The sequence below is a fragment of the Perognathus longimembris genome, chromosome 2 (assembly GCF_023159225.1).
Source record: "Perognathus longimembris pacificus isolate PPM17 chromosome 2, ASM2315922v1, whole genome shotgun sequence".
Classification (NCBI taxonomy): Eukaryota; Metazoa; Chordata; class Mammalia; order Rodentia; family Heteromyidae; genus Perognathus; species Perognathus longimembris.
Window position 1 is genome coordinate 131,080,933 of NC_063162.1, and position 14,433 is coordinate 131,095,365.

The window sequence follows — 14,433 nt, forward strand, 5'->3', positions numbered from 1 at the left end:
AAGAGCAGTCTATTAGTCTTAGCTAATTTAACTTTTCAACCTTAATATATCTAAGGATGAATATTGAAGAAGGACCATAAACACAATCAGCATGAGAGTTTTTGGCATTGTAATAGTATCTGCATATTTGGAGGATTTAGAAACATTCATATATATATATGTATTTTTATGGTTTGATTTCATAACATGGTATTTTCATGGCTTGCACTGCTTTTCCTGAGGAAACACTACATTTGAATTGCTATTTATTTTCACAAGAAATAGTGATGTAGATGAAGCTGCAATCTAATCAGAAAGAGATCCCATAGTTTCCTATGTCCACCCTTTCATGTGCATCTAAAATCAAGGCCCAGTCTATTGTAGCTTGAGTGGAGTGGTTTAGTTCACATCACAGGAGAACTTCCTTTCCCTCCAGATCCGTAGATTTACCTGACAACAATGGTAGTACATGCACAGGTAAACCCTGAGGATAATCACCTATACACCCTGGCTTTGTGAAGCCCATCCATACTTCACTGTATCCCAGTGAACTTTTTCTGACTTTACTCAGCTGATACAGAAACAAAGTAAGCAGACATGAGTATTTGACTTTTTTTTGTAACTGAGCCTCAGACATACTAAGATAAAATAGCAATTTGATTTTGCAGTTTTTGTAGCACCTCCGTTATTACAGAATGCCATTATCTTAGTATTTATCAGAATTTAAATTAGCCCTAATTTTCCCCTCTCAGCTTCATGACTGAATGCAATGTCATTACACTCTCTAGAAGAATATGAGCTGAAATGACATGTTAACTGCTAAATAGAATTTAATCATTCAAATCACAAAATTTTGTATACTCCTTTTGGAGAAATTGCATTTTCTGATGATGTAATTTTTTTGATCACATTATAACAGCAACATTCTCATTCTCCATGTATAATTTGCTTGATTGTGACTGAAAATAGTAAGACAAAGAAGATGATTAAACCAAATATTAAAAGTTATTGCAATTAATTGGTAACAAAATTAGCTGTGTTTATATGGAAGCAGAGATAGAGGGATACATTTCTTTTTTCATCTTTTTTCATGTGACATATGAGTGGAGACATGATAAACAGATGATAGAGAGAGATAGATAGACTATGAAGTTTAGAAATAATGTTTAAAAATACAGGTTGATATTTTGACATTCCTAATTGTCCTTTCATTTTTCCCCTTCATATTAGTTAGCTTTAGCAGTTGATTTGATCAAATAGCTAACAGAAATAAGTGAAGAGAGAAAAGATTTATTGGCTCATGGTTTTACAAGTTCTAGTCCATGTTTGCTTGGATTTATACACTTGGGCGGAACTCATAGAGGAAGGAATGTGTAGTCCAGGCTTTTCTTCTGGAAGCAAACTAGGAAGCAAAGGAAGAGAAAAGGCACCAAGGAAAAGATACTCTGAAGGATTCATCCCCAGTGACTTCCTCCAGAGGGGTTTAAATCACCTTAAGTTTCTAAAAGCTTCCAAAATAGCGTTACCTGTTGAGTATCAAGCTCCAACACAGTCATCGTTGTTTCTTTCTTTCTTTCTTTCTTTTTTTTGTTGTTGTTTTGCCAGTTATGGTGCTTGAACTGAGGGCCTGAACACTGTTCCCTGAGCTGTTTTTGCTCATGGCTAGTGTTCTACTACTTGAGCCACAGCATGACATCTGGCCTTTTCTGTTTATGTGGTACTGAGGACTTGAACCCAGGGCTTCATGCATGCTAGGCAAGCACTCTACCACTAAGCCACATTCCTAGCCACTTTCATCTTTTTAGAGGGCACTTTGCATGTAAACCATACCACCCCTCTACCTGCCTAATCTTAAGAGTCTGCAATCCATTTTAAACCACATGAAGCCTTTGGAAAGACTGTGGACGGACTACTTATTTTTTCTGTTGCCAAATGCTCATTTTTCTCCTACTTTTTTTAACTTTATTAAGTAAATTGGGCAATGACTACATATAGTACACATTTAGGGGCTGAAGTTTGGTTAAGCTTTTAAGATTACTAGATTACTCACCTATTATCCCTTTTTTTTTCTATAAGAAATAGAAACTAGGAGTGAGACTAAAGTGAAACTAGCAATATATTCATAAATGTTTTCTGTTTCTAATTTAAATTGAAATCAGCAATAAATCTGAAAAATAAGATTGAGTCCAAGATGTATCACCAAAATATTTCATAATTAGAATTTGACCTAATCTCAATGTCAAGACTCCATAAGCAAAAAGATTTCATAGTAAACAAATAATAATTGAAAAGCAGGAAAGAAAGATTCCCCGAATCTTAAAAACATGTACTCAAAACTGTTACAACAGCATAGAACCTGCTTTTGCTAAAAAGTGTTGATTGCTCACTTGGGCCCATAGGCAAGATGAAAATAGGGCAGCTCTGTTTTCACTTTGTATCAATCTTTTAGTTTGGGCAAGACTCCTGTTTAACTCTACACTAGGCATGGAAATCATTCAAGGAGGTGTGTTTGTAAAAACTAGTGACACTGAACCTATGTTCTACCCTTTCAAGGCGAAAGGCACAAAGAGTAACAAATCATTTTACTCTTGGTACAATAAAGTTTGAACACAATATCTGAATAGACATGTATCAGTTCTTTATGGGGATACATTTGTTTTTTCCAGTCTAATTTCTTCTTGTTTGTGAAGACTTCCTGTATGTAACTGTGCCTATCTATAGAAATTCACTAGCAAAGGGTTGTTAGCAATTTATGTGGAATGCATGAGTAATCACAACTACTTTAGAGGCAAAGGCAGGAAGGAGAGGCAGGAAGATCAAGCTTTGAAGCAAGTAAAGCAAAATTAGAGACTCTAACAACTCCAAAACAAAATAGAAAAAAAAAAAAAGGCTGGTGGGTGTGGTTCAAGTGGGAGAGCAGCAAGTGCTTGAGGCCCTGGGTTCAATTCCCACTAAGAGGGCTCCTTGAAGAAAAGAGCTAATCATGACAATTCACTAGAACCTAAGTTAGTTCTCAGAGTAGACATTTAGGATGAGCTCGTTTTTGGAAATGCTCGAAGGATAACCAACCTTAGAGAATGAAATGTGTAAACCAACATTTACTATTTTACTATGAGAGTAATCATGCAAACCAAGCTGTTTGCATGTATACAGTGCATTGGACACATTTTGGGAAAAATCATTGATAATCAAGTTTGCAATCAGCAGGGAGTCAGAATAAAAGCAATAGTGTATAGCAAATATTAAAAACAAAACCTTCTTCCCATACCAAATTACTCAATGTTAAGATACAAGAGAAAGCAAACAATTACTGGAAAAAGTATTAAACAATGAAATACACATGAAATGTAAACTCACTAAAATAACTGCAAAGACAATCAGATCTCACTTTTTTAATGTAGCCACATAGATAAAATACATTTGATCTGATGAATAATACTAGTTTTCAAGTGTAGAAACTTAACACCATTTATTACACCTTGGTCATTCTTATCTCACTTGCTAATTGGGGTGGCTGTCTGTATTAGCTAATTAGCCTCATCCAAAAGAAAATAAACTCTCACAGTTTTATAACAGGAGGTAGCTTGGAATGAAACTCAGAAACTAGGAGGTAAGAGAGAGAGTGCCTAGAGTGTGAGAAAGTCATTCCTGGACCATTAAATCAGCAAGAGGATTATTTAACTCTTAAAAGGATTAGGATTTACATACATTTAAGAAAGATTAAGAATCTGCAAGCTTCTAAACAGAGCATACCAAGAAAAGGGAAATATGGAGGCCTCTTCTATTTTCAACTGGGAGAATAAATGCCTCTTATTTTTAAATTTCATTTAATTATTGCAATAAAATACATTATTAAATAGATGCTTTTTTACATTTTTGTATGGAGAAAGTTTTACTTTTAATTTTTTTAAATTTTCTTGAATTTTTACTTCATTTTTTTCTTGAACTTCATAAGTTTGTACAGAGGGTTATTTTTTGTGTGTCCAGTACTTCTTGAGCAGATCACCCCTTCCATTCATCTCCTGCATCCCTTCTGGTACTTGCTTATATTTTTAATTTGTAATTGCCCTTAGAGTTGAAATATTGCCATGCTTAATTTGCATCAGACTTGCCTTGGCTGAATTCCCCTCTTGAAGCTTGTATTTCCACTTTCTACTTTGCTTCCAGCTCCTCCAGGAAACAATCTCATTTCTCCATTAACAGGTTCTTCTTTAAATACATTGTTATTTCATTGAATCAGGTTGCAATTAGTCAGGGGACCCATTCAATCTCATTAAGGCAAATTTGTCTGTTGCTTCTTTGGGCAGTTGATTTCAAAGTTTTATTTTCTTAAGGAAAACAAATGAATTTCCCCCATTTTTAAAACTGCTGAGAGGAGATTGAAGAAATGAAGGATAGGAAGGTGGAAAAGGAGGGATGAGGGAATGGGAGAAGGAGAAGAGAATGAGGGGGGGAGGGAGGAAAAGGAGAGACAGAGGAAGACAAGGAAGGAAGGAACAAAAAAGGAAGGAAGGAAGGAAGGAACAAAAAAGGAAGGAAGGAAGGAAGGAAGGAAGGAAGGAAGGAAGGAAGGAAGGAAGGAAGGAATTGGAAATCTAACAATAGAGTTTGCCAGGAGTAAAGCAACCTTTGAGCAGGCACTCCCCAACTACTGCCAATTGATTGAGAAACCTCATTAACTGAGAGCCAAGCACAGCAGCTTTCATTCCAGCTCAACTCATTTCTGTGTAAAGCTGCATTTTGGCAATTACAGAAATGGTTTCCATTTCCATTTGTTTTTAAAGAAAGTAGCAGAATTAAGCAATCAATGACATTACCAAGGCAATGACTACACCGAAAATGGGAACTTACCAACGGGTGAGTGAATCTTTATTTAACCTCTTGAGATTTACCAGAGCCTATGTAACCACCTTGCTGTGAAAATTTAGAAGAGAATGAAATCTGTGGCTGAACTAGGGATAGTGACCTATTCAGCTTCACTTTCCCCAAACGTCTGAACACTTCATTAACATGCTCATAGCTGTGAGTTCTGTAAATGCCTTTGGCACTGAGAGACAAGCTGAAATTAACATGCACTTAGGAAACCTTTACTCCATTCCTGAAGGGCTTGATTTGTCAAAAATTGCCTTTGGATGCAGCTCTGCCCAACCTATGTCCACTAATTTAAATAAGAAAAGATCAGCAATCTCCAGTTCTCAGAGTAAAAAACAACAACAAACAACGTTCTCAGCTGGTGTTTGTACATAACTCCAAATAAGATCTTTCTTGAAAACAACGTGAAAAACAAAGGTAAATTAATACTACTTTTGTAAATCATCCTAAATTTGTAAGGAGATAGATAAAATGTTTCTATAAGACATGCTAGTAGCATCATTTCTGCAACACCTCTAACAACTGTGTTTATGGACTTAATCAGAAATGAAAGCCAACTCCATTATATATCAAGATTTTGTACCCCATACCAAACAAAATCAGACAAAGGGTAAAAGGTAAACCAGTGCAAAAGCAATACTTATAAGACAATACGTTGTAAACTAACTGTACAACTACTGCGGGAGGGGGAACTGAGGAGGAGGGAAGGTGGGAGAAAAATGAGGGAGAAGGTAACAAGTTTGACAAGAAATGCACTCACTACCTTACGTATGTAACTGTAACCCCTCTGTATATCACCTTAACAATAAAAAATTTAAAACTCACAATTCCTCCATGTTATTCCTGTGTAACTATTGGCTTTCCTTTATTTGGCATAAATTTCCCTGTGATTCAAATATGGCAGGCAACCATTTTCCAGACACAGGCACAAAGGATGAGTTCATCATTCTTTAGTGATTACAGTAAAACAGGGTCTTATAACTGGGAAAGCAATACGCTCATAAATATAAAAATATTTGCAAACAAATATTCTGTCAGTAACCAAATTTTTGAGCTTGCTTAAATTATTAATCTCCTTGAGCCCTACTGTCCACATCATTCTCTCCTACAGGTGTTTTACTATATAGTCTATGCAATACAGTCATATGAGTTATAATAGAGTGTATAGCAAACACAAGAAACAGCTAACACATAACAAATGTTCAATAAAGGGAAGCTGTTATCATTTTCTTATCAAAGATTCTGTAGCATCCGATTTTAGTGAACATTGAAAAATGACAATCATAATACGTTTGGCACTATTTTCCTGGACGCTGATGGTAAATGTTTTGTACCTGATATTATTAGTACAACATGTTTTCATAATGAGTTGTAATCTTATTCTTTCCCACAAAAACATCCCAATCATGTGTTAGTCAGATCTAAAAAATAATCCCATCAAAATGTGTATCTATAATTCTATTTAAAGTCTTTCTTACATATTTCCCTTCAGTAGCATGGCTTTCTTTTTACTCAATACTGGACAAAAAGATTTTGTTCATGTCATGTATTTTGATAATAGCCATTAAATCATGATATATTAAATAGATTCTTAAAGGGTAAAAGCAAAATGATGTTTTGTTTAATCAAGAATCTTGAAAAGAAGTCCTGTGCCAATGGCTCATGCCTAGAATCCTCACTATGCAGTAAGCTAAGACTGCTGGATGATCCCACGTCAAAGCCAGCCCAAGCAAAAAAATCTTAGAGTATCTATTTCCAATTAAGCAGCAAAATGTTGGTGGAAGCATGGTTTAAATCGTAGAGTGACCCATGAGCAAGCAAGTATGCCTGGCAAGAAGCCCTGAGTTCAAACCCTGGTACCAATACACACACACACACACACACACACACACACACACACACACAGATCTGAAAAAGCACAAATTTTAGTACTGGTAGTGCTCATTTTTAGTGCTTATCTTCCCCAATATTATATTCCCTTCTTCACTCCTACATGCTTTTTTTTTTTTTTTTTGGCCAGTCCTGGGCCTTGGACTCAGGGCCTGAGCACTGTCCCTGGCTTCTTCCCGCTCAAGGCTAGCACTCTGCCACTTGAGCCACAGCGCCGCTTCTGGCCGTTTTCTGTATATGTGGTGCTGGGGAATCGAACCTAGGACCTCGTGTATCCGAGGCAGGCACTCTTGCCACTAGGCTATATCCCCAGCCCCTCACTCCTACATTCTTAACACAATTAAATTAATGATCAGAGATACTAAGTTCCCAATATTACACTGTATCATGGTAGTTGTTTTATTCTCATTATCTGGTTGTACATAAAGCTTCAAGGAGAAAAGACAAAAACTGACAAATCCTCAAAACACTGATCTCATTCCCATCTCTCTGTGGCTCTGTAGATTTTGAAAAGAATGATTGAAAAGAATGATCTTCTAGTATTATCTGATTCAAATGAAGCTTCCTATTTCTACTATCTGTGGGAATGTTCTCCTTCCACAGGGTGTGATGAACTGATTCCCCTTCTGGCCCAAGGATGGGTGTCTTTGTACTGGCCAATCAGAATAACCTGATCAACAGTAATTGGTTCACAGGTGGGAATGTTACCGTTGTCCCAGAAATCCACAATGTCAGGACTTGAAGTTGTTGTAAACAAAAGTACCTTTGTGTGTTTTTCTTTATCAGAGTTGATTTAGATTTGGAGTTTCTTGTGGCAGGACACATATGAAGTAAGCAGAGAAAAGAGAGCTAATAAAGGGAGATGGGTCCTGAGCACATTATTTGAATGAAGTTACCTCTGTTTTAGGAAGTTTCCATCACTGATCAGTTCTCCATCCTCTTTTTATTTATTTATTTTTGACTTGAGGAGATTTGGAGGTAGATTTATAATGAGCTATAAGTGAAAGGGCCCATTGACATCAAAGGGGAAAGGCGTGAAGAAACAGAGCAAGTCATCAATAAGAGACAAATAAAAGACAAAAAAATGACAAAAAAACTCAAATTTAGAATAGAAATCCTAAGAAGTTCATGAGAGGAAATTGGTATAAAATATGTTGCTATTAGGTTTAGGCTGTAAAAACTTGCATGCTAAACCTGATATAATTAGAAAAAAAATTTGTATTCACATTTTCCCAATGCTCTAGATAATATTTGCTCTTTTGGTCAATAGTTTGTAACTTTATTTGGGGGCCTGTATTCAGGGGTAGCAAAATGAATACCATTTATAAATAACATAAAATCAGTAATATAATATTATCACCCCTACAAAGGGATATCAGGGGGACTGAGTGCAGAAACACAAAGATTTGTATTGTTTCAATACAATAAACTTTAAAGAGCCATTGCTTTGTGAATAATTAAGCATTGCTTTCACCTAATATTAGGAAAGATGATGTTTGACTGATTTAACAATAAACTGTGGGGGGGGGGAGGGTGGGAAAGGCTTGTTCAGAAAGGGTTGGAACAGAAAAAGATATCTGGAAATTACTGACTGAATAAAAAAAGTAAGTACCTCTTCTTTGCTATGTCACTATAACTTACATGAACCTTAGAGTTTAATAATGTATTTTAAGTCAACTTGTTCATGTACAAAGAGGTTTGAGAAAGAAGAAAAGTATTTTGCTTCCAGGTTTTCAGATAATCTAGAGGTCAGAGTATCAAGTATGTCAGAGGTTCCTATTCTGAACTGTGTGTTATTTGCTCCTCCCCACTATTCACCAGTGCATGCAGACATGTGACTGGCCCCAGGCAATCACAAAGGCTCCAGGAAAGCCCTTAAAGGCAGATTAATACCTAGTGTGTCCACTCTTCAAATGTGTAAAATGTTTTACACATGCAAGGAAAGACAAGCCCAAGATTAGCAGATTTGGCTAAAATAGTAATAACAACCCTTTTGTAGATTCCAATGGATGATTACTTACATAGAAAACAGAAGTTCAGCCAAGGGAACCAGCCATGACACGCAAGATGGCTAAAATCTGAGGTGCGGGACACTCTATTCCCGAAGACCCCATTCAATGCAACTAAGAGGTTTTATGACCATTATTTCAAGTTTCCAGTAGAAACTTCTATTGTGTTTGATTTGAATTAAACTTACAAAATAAATATCTTCACTTTTTCATTTTTAGAATGCTCCCTGGATTATACCTTCATTTGAAATCTTCCAGCAGCTTAATGATGGCATGTATTTTAGCCTATAAGACTGCTGAGAAAGCAGGCATTCTTAATTTTTCAGAGAGAAATATATTTTTCCATACCCACTTTTACATTACCCATTATAATTTGTTCATAGCAATTCAATTATGATGTTTCCTGGCCATAAGGGGTTTTTATGCAATATTCTGCATAGATTTTTGCAAAGTATTTTAAGTCTGTAGGCTCATATTCATCAGATATGTAAAATTCTCTGTCCAGTGTGTTGTTACATATATCCAGTGGTTTCCTAAACACTGATATTAGACTTCATTGCCTTAAAATTCTCTTTTAATTCTTTTTATAGATATTAATTCTTCTTTGAAAAGTTTCTACAGTTTTACCCATGTTAATGAAGGTTGTCTTTAAAATTTAAGCATTATTTATTAAGTTCAATATCTATACATCAGCTCCTTCCCCCCTTGCCCCCCCCCCCCACAGTCTAGGAGCACTGTCCTGGCTTCTTTTTGCTCAAGGCTAGCACTCTATCTCTTGAGCCACTGTGCCACTTCTAGCTGTTTCTATCAATGTGGTGCTGAGGAATCAAATGCAGGGCTTCATGCATGCATGGCAAGCACTCTATGGCTATGCCACATTCCCAGCCCAGCCTCTATTGTTTGATGTATCCTCTATGCAATTGTCATGGTGTTCTGAAATCTGCAAGTTTCATTCTTCTTTTTGTTGCTCATTATCTTTAGGATAATATTAAGGCTGCACTTGATATAGTTGGTATTATTTTTCCCCCAGATAACAGCTCCTCCTCCTCTTCCTTTCTTCTCTTTGTAGTGCTGGTACTGGGATTTGAACTCAAGTCTTTCACTTGCTAGAGCATGTGTGTATTCAACTATTTGAGCTTCCCCACACCCCTTTTTGCTTTAAGGATCTATTTTAGATAAGATCACACTTTCAGCTCTGGCTGCCCTGGGACAGCAATCTATACCTCCGTTGTAGTTGAATGGAACTGGAACAAATCATATTAAGTGAGGTAAGCCAAGCTCAGAGAGACAAAGGGTGCATGTTCTCTCCGATATGTAAGAATTATATCTAAAGGACACTTGAGCATTATAAATTACACAGGATTCTAGATAGTCACACACAGTGAGAGCAAAAGAGGGTACTCAGGAGAGAAACAAAATGGTACAATGTCTAGGTCTCTTCACATTTATATAAAATTATTCACATACATATCAGAACAAACTGCAAGATATGGAAACAAGAGAACTTCTTAAAATGTTTAATTTTTGATGATTCTTTCTTCTTTTCTTTATGAATGATATATTCAAGTGTATATCTTCAGGAGGGTGAGGGAAAGGGAACAGAACTCAAGGGAAAAGGGGTGAAAATTGCAGCAAGGGAGTTCACTGGACATTGATGACACCATCCGTGCAGACAATAAATGGCTCATACTCAGAATTAGCAAGACTTTTCAGAGTATAATATGCCTCGAGAATGTCAGTTTACTGAAGAAGGGAACTTATTTCTCTCATATTACAACTCAACCATGTTTCATTGATTACACAGTATTCCTAAAAGGAGGTTTGTAAAACTACTTTTTTTGGTAAAGCATTTGCATTTTCTTTTAGAATCTTTAGTGGCTTTTTGGCCTACTACTCTATCATAGCAAGAACTGCTTGCAGAACTGCAAATATGCAATACTATTTAAATGTTATTGTACATTTGGTTTCTCAAATTTAATAAAAGAAATAAAACACTTTAATTGATATAAATCCCAGTGGGCAGATGTTAGCATGCAAACACTGTCAAAATTCAATGTGTTAGAATAAAAAATACGGTAACAATTTTTTCATTGTTGTTCAACTAAGGGACAAAATTGTTTCTAAATTCACAAACTTAATTATATTTAGGACTAAACAAAACTAATTAAGAGACTTTTTTAACACAGCACAACCAGACAAAATAGCAAATCCCCACTGAGTTTGTTGAGCAGTCTATTGAGTGGTTCCCTATGGTTTTTCTGCAGTGCTATTCATTTCCTTTACTCTGTTGGCCATAAAGCATGGAATTGTGGTATAAAATAAAACTTAACTTGAATCATATTTGCTGGTTATTAAGTCATTTTCTTGTGGTTTCCAAATTATATTTTGGTTTCAGCTCTGCTTGTGTTTCTTGCAGATCGAATTTCTCTTTTTGCCAGCTGTCTCTCTGTTACACTTCCACAACAGAGCATTCTAAAGTAAGCCTGGGGGAAAGGGAATACCAAAATGGAGAGGCAAAGGATAAAAAGACAAACCAATGCAACAGCAATGTTTACAAAATGATAGGCCATAAACCAACTGTACAACTCATGTTGGGGGAGGGAAGGAAATGGATGTGAAGGAGTTGGGGGAAAATGAGGGAGGAGCTAACAAGTTGGAAAGGAAATGTACTCACTGCCTTATGTATGAAACTGTAACCCCTCTATACATCACTTTAACAATAAAGAAATGAAAAAAAAAGAAATAAAAAGAAAGTAAGCCTGCCAGTTAGGAAGGAGTTCAAGGACACACCCTTTCCTGTTTTTCTTCCTGTGATTGTCAATATCATTTGAGGAATTGGTGTTATCCTGGAGGTGACAGTGGGTAAACAATGGAAATTGGTTCCAGCTTCCCCCAAACTGCTACAACCAGCCTCCTTTGACCTCGTCTGGGAGACCTGCACAGTTCCCTGAGAACCTGTCTTCAGATAACTAAGCCCAGCTTGCTGGGACCTTTCCTCTCAGATAGTGAATTACAAATGCCAGCCAGGCAGTACTTCCTCCAAGTACCAGTTTCTGGATTTCACATACCCTCCCCATTTTTTGCCCCAGTCCTAGCTGAAGCCTTTATGCTTCAGGGTTCTTTTTGTGTCTTTTTGATCTTCTAGTACCTGGGAAACAAATTCTTCTAAATTCTTCTAATTCTCTTGTTAAAAACAGCTGATGTAATGTGTGCTGGTCTAATACAGTATTTCTTAATGTGTGTGTGTGTGTGTGTGTGTGTGTGTGTGTGTGTGTGGTTTTTCTTTATAAATATATAACAAAAACTTAAGCTAGGTTAGTAAAAAATAGATTTTATCATAAGGATATTGTCTTAGCCTGTTTTGTGCTGCTTTAACAGATTAGTTAAGATAAGATAATTTATAATGAACAGAAAAATTGTTTTGCTCCTAATTCTAGAGGATGAGAAGTCCAAATGGGATCATGATATCCAGTGGGGGCCTTCATGTACCATCACAGTTCAACAGAGGCAGCATGTAGAAGAGGAAGGAAGAGAGGAAGTGTAGCTTCTTTGGGTAATAAGCATACTCCTGTGATAATTACATTGAGTCATTTATTTATGTGGTCAGAGTCCTCCTAACCCCATTGCCTCTTTAAATCTTGACACTGTTGTATTGGGGATTAAGTTCCCAATACATGAACTTGGGACACATTCAAGCCATAGCATATGGGTTTCTCCTGGAATCATGAGAAAAGAAATGCATGTTGGTTTTATTCACTTTGAAAAACAGCTTGTAGTAAGGTTACTCTTTTTTATCTCTCTGGGATCACAAAGTTTCTTATAGTTCCTAGCCTTTCCCCACCTTGCATCTATTTCTCTCCCAGTAGACCACTTTTCTCTGCCTTTCTGTCATAACAACCTATACCTCTGAGTTTGGTTTTAGTTCAAATGATGTCTACTTGTCCACCAGAATTCTAGCTCCAGATAGGAGGAAAAAGCCCTGAGTGGTCTGCTTCATACAAATATCTGGACTTGGCCCTAGTTGTTTTTGCTATTAGGAACACATCTGTGGGTCTTTACCGCAGAGGTGAACAAGGATGGCGCTCAGAGGAATTGGCAGTCAGTGTATGGTTCAGAGTAACTTCTAGATTTGCCAGTCTTCTTTGAACAAGATCAAAGCTTAAGGAGATTCATTTAGAGGCTTCACTTTAGGCATACTCCATTTGTAAAAACGGGTACTAATTATTAGATTACTTTCAAATGTTTTACTGAATACATGTTCCCTGAGGAAAACTAAATACAGATGAGCCATTTTTTTTTAAAAAGATAAGTATCACACAAGATTCCATGATACAGCCATATATCCTCAGACTGCATCATCATTTTTATGGTGAATTTATTCATAAAGCTGGATTTCCCCCCCTTAGTGATAATGCTAAATTAAATTAACATGCCAGAAATATTTCAAGAACATCATTTTAGCCATTCATGGTGGCACACATGTATAATGTCCGCGCTTAGGAAGCTGAAAGTATCATGAGAGTGAAGTCAACTTAGGCTACATAAAAAATTTCAGGCTAAGCTAGGCAACATTACAAGTTGCTATGTCAAAACAGAAGCAACAAAAATGTTGTAAAGGATACTAATTGCACCAATCCTGCACTATTAACCAAGTTTAGTTTTATTATTGGAGCTAATTTTTTGCACATGTTTACTTTCTTAGAGAAAAATATTAGAATGTTAAAGTCAATAAATGTATATTTCTTTTTTATTTTTATTAATTAAATTTTGTTGACAAGGTGTTGTGCAAAAGGGTTACAGTTACATAATAGGGCAGTGAGTACATTTCTTGTGATATCTTACACCGTCATTTTTCTTTCCCTTCTCTAGATCAGGTAGGCATATACAATACCCAGTGTGCCAAAATCATATGCAGTAGCCATGTGGCGTACACCAAAGGAAATTCACCTAGAACTTTAAATATAATGTCAACAATAGAGTTTGCTTATCCTTGTCTTATATGATCATACATACATAGCTGTTGAGCTATTGTGATCCACTGAGAGGTCTATTTTAGACCTTTTTATGTTTAGTAGTTGTTTGGTTTTAGATACATAATGTAAGGTCGCTGACCCAAACATGTGGAAATACCATTTGACAAGAAGATTTTGTTTTGCAGACCTGGTCTCTACTGTCCCCCCCATCCCAATAAATGTATATTTCATGATATTTGATATATATTGCTAGAATATTTGTGTGCATATTTCACTTGCCAGAGTTTATCAATTAATATTTTATGCATCAACGTAAAGGATTACCTAGTTTTGCTTTTTAAAAATTTTGACACAATAGATGTTATCAAATTTTAATGTATGATGATTTGAGAAGAACCCTGGTATCATGTATGCTTAAATATTTACTCAAGGATTTAAATGGCTGGTTGACCAGTATTTTTTTCTTTTCGGAATAGCTCCTTTTCTCTAGAGCTCTTTTTAAGCAAAGAGTAATTTGTAACAGTGGGAGAAAAGATAATCAATTTCCATTTTCAGTTGTACTGTTTGATCCTTGAACCCATCAATCTGGAAATTAATAGTATGCTTACTTTGCAAGTACCACCAGGGTTTAAGCTAATTGCCATGTCATTTCAGTATCCAATTTTATTAAAACTTTTGTTATCACTGACATTAAGTGTTAATGAACTCTG